This window comes from Nyctereutes procyonoides, unplaced genomic scaffold (assembly GCF_905146905.1).
Source record: "Nyctereutes procyonoides isolate TBG_1078 unplaced genomic scaffold, NYPRO_anot_genome, whole genome shotgun sequence".
NCBI lineage: Eukaryota > Metazoa > Chordata > Mammalia > Carnivora > Canidae > Nyctereutes > Nyctereutes procyonoides.
In genome coordinates, this window is record NW_026575134.1 from 3,470,286 (window position 1) to 3,478,737 (window position 8,452).

An 8,452-nucleotide genomic window follows, 5' to 3' on the forward strand; every position below is an offset into this window, starting at 1 on the left:
CATCCCTCACTCATTTGTATTCATGGAGATCATATTCTCACCACTGTTGGACATCTCTTCTCATTTTTAAAGCTATAGTTTAATTAGCATGCTCCTACTAACATTTCTGGATTGACTTTATGGTTTGCATTTATTATTGTCTTGCTATTTTGGAAAGTGAGAAGCTAACACCTTTAGTCACCCACACACCTGCCACTACTATACTTATAATGCCTCCATTATAGGTATAACATAATTTTGGGCTGTCGTAGCCAGTGTTCTCATTATTATGACAATATAATCAAAATTCATGGCATAGCATGAAGTGAGGTTTGCATTTTTTTTCCTAAGGCTTTTTGGTTTCCTCTGGAATAAATAATGCCCCTTTTCATTGTTTGTTTAGTTGTTTTTTTTTTTTCTAAGCACTTACCATTAATTCATCTCCAAATATTTTAATACAATTATAGCTCTTTTCATTTTGTAGAAGAATAGTTGGCATTCTGTTAGGTTTTTTTGGTTGGTTTGTTTGTTATTTTTCCTGGCAGCAAGGCAGGGTCTGGCTGCATCACTTCCAGGACAAAAATCAAAAAACAAGTCCTCTGGTTCAAAAATCCCACTAAAGTTACTAAAAGATAAAGTCTGTTTCTTAAAAGATATGACATTATTTATAAAACATAATAAGGGTAATAGTGCTGTATGAATTATGACATAAATTACAAAAAATCTGATATCATACTTTTAAATAATATAATAAGTAATATTAATTTATTAATATATCTTGATTGATTATAAGATTTTATTGGCTTTGTTTTCTATAAATTCATTTATTGCTTCAACAAAATTTATTCTTTTCCCAGCCTTGTTTTCAATTAATATAATTGGAAATGACTTTGGCAGTTCTTGGATAAAACAAGATCACAATAATTTCATGTGATTTTTAATTTTGAGAAAGATCTTTCTGTTGATACAACTGGTACAGAGTTAAGAGTCTTTTATAGGCAATGACGACATTGGAATACACTTGGATGAATTATTTCAGAATTTAAATTTTAATATAAGGGAAGCTGATGGTTGTTGCAGGACGATTTTTCTCAAAAGATTTAACTCTTCATACACATCCATTTCATATAAGTCTGAATTCAATTTTAAATGTAAATTTATAAAATGACACTACAATGGTTACTCCATTACTTGCTGTTACTTCTAGTGGTTGTACCAGTAATGAAAATGGCTTCATGATTTTTATATAATTTGAAATTTGTCTTTGTGCATTGATTTGTTGTGGCTTTCAGGGCAAGGACATTTCAATATGAAAATTGTGTTATTTTCAATCAAATGTGATGATTTTTAAATTTATTTAGATTGTGGATATTTGTTTTGACTTGTTGTAGCAGTTTGAAAAGCCAGAGAAAACTGTCCCAAAAAGAAATGCCTCTTCTCACAAGGCAAGTTGGCTCTCTCTGCAGCTCCCACTTCTGCTGTTACTGCTGGTACGTACACATCTTAGCTCAGGTTTTACTCCTGGGACTGACCCTAATGTGAATGCAGAATGCACACTGCCCACGCCTGCTGTCTGCCCTGCCAAGGGCCTGAGCCCATATGCACACAATGCCACCTGGTGGGTCTCCCTTTCTCTCACACATGCTCCAATTGGTCCCTTGGACTTCAAATAAAACACAAGTCCAGAGATAAAGTTAAGAGTTTAATGTCTGAAAAAGAGCATAAAACCAAGCACAGGGCTCTTCCAAAAGTGTTGGTGCATACTGCACAAATTGTGTGGCCATGAAGCCAGCCCCAAGTAAGGCTAATATCTAGTCAGTAAAGCACAGTCTAACTATTCATCATGTTTGCAGCTTGCATCCATTGTGATTAGGCTGGCATTGCTTCTAATTGCTCAATGCTGATGGCATATGACTCATTAAATAGTTTGAATTCCACCCGAAATGCCTTTTTATTCCCCAGCTACAATCTGGCTATTGCTCTAAAAACCAGCTGCCACATTTTTTTGCCCTGAAGCTTCTCTTCAGCATCATGATAGAAATTCCTGCTACTTGATTTCACTACTTATTTATTGTTTTGGAGGACCATTTCTTCTAGTACTCCTTCAGAAAGAGTGCATTGACATACTTAATAGGATCTATTTTAAAAAATATCTATTGTGTTTGATTCTTAATTTGATTAATATAGATTTCTAACCTGGAATGTATAGCATAGAATCTTGAGTGAATTTTTCTTTTGGCTTAAAGTTTCTGTTATAAAGTCTGATGACATTTTTCTGATCTATTTCATTCTCCAACTCCCTGGAGTATATAAGATTTGATTTAGTTATCTGTTGCTGAAAACCCCCAAATGCTAGTGCCTTCAATAGGACATAAATGTATTTCTCTTTCACATAACAAAATTATTGAGGTAGGCATCCTGGATTTCTTAATTTGCTAGGGTTACCAGAACAAAGTACCACAGGCTGGGTGTCATAAACAACATAAATGTATTTTCTCATAATTCTGGAAGCTAGAAATCCATGATCACAGTGTTAATAGGTTTGGTTTCTACTTAGACCTCTTTCCCTGCTTGTAGATACTTAGCTTCTTTCTGTGTCTTCACTGGTCTTCCTCTGTGTGTCTGTGTCCTAAACCCTTCTTGCAAGAATACCATGAGTCACATCAGATTAGGTCCCATTCTAATGTCCTAACTTTACCTTAATTACCTCTGTAGAGTCCTTATCTCTAAATAGTCACATTTAGAGGTACTAGGGGTTGTGATATCAATGCATGAATCTGAGAGGGACAGAATTCTACACATTCCATCGGACCTTCCAAATTCATGTCTTTCCCACAGGGAAAATATATTTATCCTATCACAACAGCCGCCAGCTCTAAATTCTAAATCTCATCTAAATATCATCTAAATCAAGTAATGGTGAGACTTGAGTTATGATTTATCCTGAAGCAAAACTCCTCTCCAGCTCTGAAACTGTGAAACCAGAAAAAATAAAAAAATAAAAAATTATCTGCTTTCAAAATGCAATGTAAAGATAGTCATGGGCTAGGCATTCCCATTCCAAAACACAGACAGAGAAAGGAGGAAAGAAGAAAGGAGTCATGGATCCCAAGCAAGTCTGAAAACTAAGAGGGTTAATTCTATTGGATTTTAAGGTTTGAGCATAGTGCTTTTTGGCTCCATGATCTGGGCCCACCAGGATGACCCCCACTCCCCCCCCCCCCTGAGCCCTGCAGAAAGTAGCCCTGCCCTCAGAATCTAAGGAGGTAGCTCCAGTCTCTGGAACTGAGAAAACAGCCTTGCCTTCTGGATCTGAGCCTTCTGGGCCTATGCCAACCTCTGAACCATCTGCAGGGTCAGTCTTCTCTGGCTTTGCAGGATAGTGAATGTTTGCTATCTCTATGGTCCCATCCTGCAGAATCACAGAAGTCTGACATCCTCCTTGATTTTGTCCTGTTTCCCTCTCCTTCAGTCAAAACTGTACATTTCTCCTGGTAAAAAATTCTCAACAGTCTTCTTGGTCTTTCATGCAATTCACAGGGGCCAGGGCATCAGATAAGAAGTCCCCCCACAGATCTCTGTATGCCTCCCATCTCTATTCCTGATTTCTGGTGAGAAGGATGATTGTATCCATAAGTCACACGCTATAATCTTTTTAGCAAATGTTTTTCCAAGACTTGAACATTCTCTCTCTCTCTCTCTCTCTCTCTCCTCTCTCTCTCTCTCTCTCTCTCTCTCTTTGCAATATGAAAAGGGTGAGGATTTTCCAAATCCTCAAATTCTGGTTCTTTTTTGCTTTAACAATTCCTTCTTGAGCTTATCTCTCTCCTCCTATATTTTACTATAAACAGCAGGGAAAAATCATGCTGGGCCTTCAACATTTTGCTTAGAAATCTCTTCAGCTAGAGGTGCCTGAGTGACTCAGATGGTGAAGCATCTGTCTTCAGCTCAGATCATGATCCCAGGGTCCTGGGACCAAGCCCTGAATTAAGCTCCCTGCTCCGTGGGGAGCCTGCTTCTCCCTTTCCTCCCCTCAGTCTCACTGCTGTCTCTCACTATCTCTCTCTCTATCAAATAAATAAATAAAATCTTAAAAAAAAAAAAAAGAAATCTCCTGAGGTAACTATCTGTCACTTACAAGTTTACTTTCCACAACACTAGAAAACATTCTGGCCAAGTTCTTTGCCACCTTATAACAAGGATCACCTTTCATCCACGTTCCAAAAGCATCTGCATTTCCATCGAAGACCTAACAAGAAGCAATTTGGATGTTCACATTCTGCCAACATTCTATTCGTAATCATACGTGTATGCCACCGAGATGTAGAAGGTTTCTCTACAGCTCTCCTCCTTTCTTCCTGAGCATTCACCAGTATCTTTTCAATGTCCATTTTTTTCTACCAGCAACCTCTTCAAGGCATTCTAGACATTTTCTAACATGTGCCTCAAAATTCTTCCAGCCTCCGCCCGTGACACATTCACATGTAGGTATTTGCTAGAGCAGCATCCCAGTTCCCTGTTTCAAGACCCATTTGCTATGGCTTCTTTAATGAAGTGCTACAGTCTAGGTGAATTAAATGACAGAAATCTATTTTCTCACAGTTCTAGACGCTAGAAGTCAAGATCAAGATGTCAGCAGGATCAATGACTGCTGAAGCTCCTCTCCTTGACTTATAGATGGCTGTCTTCTCTCTTCCTTCCATGTGTGTCTGTGTCCGCATTTCCTCTTATCACAAAAACACATCGTATTGCATTAGGGCCCAACCTAATGACCTTATTTTATCTTAATCACCTTTATGAAACCCTACCTCCAAATACATTTTGAGGTATTTGTGGTTAGGACTTGAATTGGTCAGGAGGAACCAATTCAGCCCATGTCACTGGCCCAATGTGATGGCTCCACTAAGCCATCCACAAAGTCGCTCAGCATTCTTTTAGTTCCTTTCTCCCATATGCCTAAGATAGGACCTGTTACATCATGGTGCAAGATGGTGGCTGGACCTCCAATTATTGCGTATGACACATTTAGTACATATTTAAGGCATGCCCTAGGAGGAAAGTATAGTGATGTACCCCTTCTGGTTTAAGGAGATTTTCTGAAAGTCCAGACAACACTTGCATTACTTATTACTGACCAGAACTCAGTCACATGGCAATAGGTAAGCTCTAGTGGATCTAAGAAATGTAGTTATTTAACTCAGGGGAAATATTTTCCTCTGTGAAGTCATGCTCTGGACAGAAATCCCTGGAAGGAGCTTATCTAGCCTTCAAATTAATTCACAAATATTTACTGAAGCATTTACTCTGTACTGGGTATTATACCAAAGAGACAAGATATGACATTGACAAAAGATGTAATTCTTGCTCTTTCCAAAGTGCAGTCTAATCAGGGGAGCAGACGTGCACACTATGATGGCGTAAAATGAAACAGAGGTGTCATGGATGAAGTATGCTGGTAGTTCAGCAGCCAGTGTGATAAAATATTCCTGATGTACAGGCAGGGAGAAGGCAGTCAGGGAAGGGGTCTTGGAGTGATTTTCAGGCAAAACTTTGGAGGGCCAATAGGATACTATCAGGTAGACAAGCTGGAAAGCTATAATTTAATTATTTTAAATGCATATATTTATTTATTTGCCCTACACTGCCATGTTAAGGAATGTGTCCTGAAGTGCCAAGATGGAGTCTTTTGATCTCAAAGATTTCCATTTTCGTGACTGTATTTGATTAACTCTGGAAATGGCTAGTCTTATCCGGTATCTTTAAGGAAGTTTCAGGGACGGAGTTCAGAATGGAGCTCAGAAAGTTAAAGGCAGGTGATTCAGGAATTCTAATTAACAAGGGCATGCTTCAAGAGGTACATTTAGGAAGCGATACATCAGAACTTTAAAAGTACTATAATGTATTCACTAATCAGAACTGGCTGCACACATCTGACTCTTGCTTTTAGAATCCTATTAATGGATGAAAAATTCTCCCATCAGACCTGGTTTTCTTACTCTTAATATTTTTCGTAAGATCATCTTTTGTCAATGGAAAGATATTTTAAAATGTTAACTGATGTCTGAGTGGAATAATTGTCCTTTTATTTACATCTACATGTTTTATGCTGTTCATAGCTAAGACATTTCTTTAGTCTTAATATACCTACAGGTCCTTCATAAATATCCTTAATGTAATAGTGTTTCTTAATTTTGCTGATAAAACACTCGAGTGACCTTTTTATGTGTTTAGCTTTTACTAAACTATTTATAAACTGGCCAAGTTAGAAAGCTCTAGAAAGCTATAAATTCATCAGTTCATTAACTGTTTCCATGGAAAATATTGCATTGTAATTAGATTTAATTGTATGTGATTGTGACACTTGAATACATGTTTGGAGTTAACTATGTAATGTAATATGTACATTAAAATGTTTCTAATTTATCATGAAAAGATGAATTTAAATCCACCATAAGATTTGAACTTCCTTGTCAGTTTTTGATACATAATAAGCATGTGTGTACTAATGGCCAAACAATTAAATTACGTGAAGTTTCCCATATTTTACAAAGAAATGCCCATTAATGGGGTTGTTCTTTTAAAAAAAAGTTATTCTTATTAGGGCAGCCCAGGTGGCTCAGCGGTTTGGCGCCTGCCTTCATCCCAGAGCCTGATCCTGGAGACTCAGGATCGAGTCCCACATCAGGCTCCTTGCATGGAGCCTGCTTAAGAAGCACTCCCTCCGCCTGTGTCTCTGCCTCTCTCTCTGTGTCTCTCATGAATAAATAAATAAAATCTTTTTAAAAAGTCATTCTTATTAGAACATGGACTGTATTTTCCCTTTATTAAAAAATGATTTTGTGGATTATAGCTTTTTACTTAGAAATGGCCTCATTATATAAAGTTAGCTACTTTCAAACCAATGGCAAAAAATATATAAATTGGTACCCTAAACCAATTTCAGAGTGCTTTCATTTGTTTATTTTGTTTGAAGAATTGCGTCACCTGTGATTCACTTGCCTGTGTAATACAATGAGATGAAAGTTGTTGTGATATCACTTTGCTTTGGGCATTGTCATTTCTATAACTCAGGGAGAAGTGAAAATATACTACAAGTGATAAGGGCATAATAACAAATAAAAAGGAAAAGGAAAACTAGAGTAACTTCAAGAATTATTTATAAATGAGGCCCCTAGGAGGGTTTTTAGAATAAATTAGTGGTCAACATTCACTTCATCTGTTATACAGAACAACGTATGTGACAACCAGAGTCACAACAAACTGAAACACACGCATCCACTTTCAACCTCACTGATTCGAACTACATTACTATATACATAGTCATATGCAAATCTACACATTTTCACGTTAAAGATAAATAACACATAAATAAATTATATCATGGAATTTAAAAAATCCAGATACTTCAATTTCTGTTATTACTCTAGACATTGTTTATGATCATTACCGTTTCTTAAACCTTCCTTAGTAAGGAAAACTGATTTTGAACTTGATGTATTACGTGTATGTAGTCAAGATTAAAGTGTCTACTTTTGTGAGAATAATGCTAATAGCAATATTTTTGGAAAAACATGAAAAACATTAGTTTTCATGTGATTTGTTTGTAAATGCTAAAGAGCCATGGGAGTCTAACCGATATCTTGAATGCATTCCATTTTACATATAAGTAGGATCTAAAATTCGTTTTTCACATTGTTGGCACAAAATCACTTACACAATAAAGTTATATTGTCCCAATCATACTATGATGAGTAGCCAAATATTGCATCTAGAAATAAAAATTCAGCTGTTGCCTCAGAAGTGAAATCACATGCATTTTTAGTACCTTAATTCATAATTAGTCTGTTTGAATTGCCATTAAATGTCTCAATCAAAATATTCTTTTGCAGCGCCATGCTTCAGAGCTCTCTCCATCCAGAGTTGTATCGGCATTTCTACCCCATTCTCTTTGATTTCAGTATGGAGTATTGAAGTATAAATCATTTTGGCTGCTTTCCCACAATGTAATGAATGTTTCATCATATCAACCCATAGGGTTTTTTCCGTTTTGGTTTTATTTCTGTATATTCTTTCTTCTCTCTTACTCTCTATGTCTCTTTCTTTCTTTCTTCTTGTTTTTTTTTTTTTTTTTTGGTTCCATTATGCACTATCATGGGGTCCCCCCTGCTGCAAAGAGTCATATAAGAGGTACAATACCACGGAGCTCTTCTTCCTTGTTGATCTACAGCTTACTATTGTTTTATTTATTTGGAACATACACTGTTGAGTTGTTTATGTTTGTCAGAGTAACTCTCATGTCATACTTCTCAAGGCTCTGAATAGCAAAGTAATCCTAGCCATTTCAACATACCTTATCCGAAAGGGTGGATTTAAAATCTCTTGTTTGATGGTTCCTTGATCAATAGTCGATCCTCCTCCAGAAGATAAGAAGAAAGTAAAGAATGTCAATTAATGTTATTCTTCTGGGTAATGA